The sequence below is a fragment of the Cucurbita pepo genome, chromosome 3, assembly GCF_057944985.1.
Source record: "Cucurbita pepo subsp. pepo isolate OVF chromosome 3, ASM5794498v1, whole genome shotgun sequence".
Classification (NCBI taxonomy): domain Eukaryota; kingdom Viridiplantae; phylum Streptophyta; class Magnoliopsida; order Cucurbitales; family Cucurbitaceae; genus Cucurbita; species Cucurbita pepo.
The window spans coordinates 10,824,923-10,825,949 of NC_141800.1; positions in this window are offsets into that span (position 1 = coordinate 10,824,923).

Consider the following 1,027-nt stretch of genomic DNA (forward strand, 5'->3'; position numbering starts at 1 on the left):
TCATGCCATTGGTAGACTTGTCGAGGACATTGATAAAGTGTACTGGTTCCTTTGTGGACTCGGCACCAATTTTTCAACTTTTTCTACTTCTCAATTGGTTCTCACCCCTTTCCCATATTTTACAGATTTAGTCTAAAAAAGCTGAAAGTTTTGAGTTGTTCCAGCGCTCTCCTTAGTTTTCTGACTCCACTCCTAGGATATTCACAGTCATTAATTGTGGTCGCACCCATTGAAGTCACCATGCTTCCTCTAGCAACCAGCGAGGTTGTTCTTATTCCCACAAAAATAACTCTTCCAACCGAGGACAAACCAATTAAGGTCACGGTTGTCGACGTCACCTTGTTGTGAAATATGTCGAACGGAGGGCCATTATGCTAACCGCTGCAACCAACGGTATGTTCGGCCTTGCTGAAGCCTTTTGTAGTACTTGGCAGCTTGCGAAGGCTTCCGCAAGGTGAGCATTTTGTAGTATTTGGCAGCTTGCGAAAAGTCATTGATTGCTTTATTCCCACAATGAAAGTAGGTAATCTAACGCGTTAGATCTTATTTATTGTGATTTTTGGGGTCTTTCCCCCATCAAAACCAATTCGGGTTTTCTTTTCTATGTTATTTTTAATGATGATTATTCTCGATTCACTTGGCTTTACCCTTTAAAATTTAAATATGATTTCTTTGATATTTTTCTTCTATTTACAAATTTTGTGAATAAAATAATATTGTGATTGTTTCAAGGTTTTTCAAAGTAATGAATGTGTCGAATTAAGAAAGTTTAGGTGACGGTACCTTTTACACTCTGTTATGGAAGATATGCTGCAATAACCAAAATTTACAACACACTTTTAACTAATTGTGGTTAAAAAATAACTACCTACCGCCTCAATTTGGCTATACATATGTATATATATATAAGAGATAGAATCCAAAGACATTTTTAAAAAAGGGTGGGCGATCTTCGAGAAGAAAATGAAGTCTCTAAGCGTATTTTGTTTAATCCTATTGATTGCTTTGGAACCAAACAATATGATTA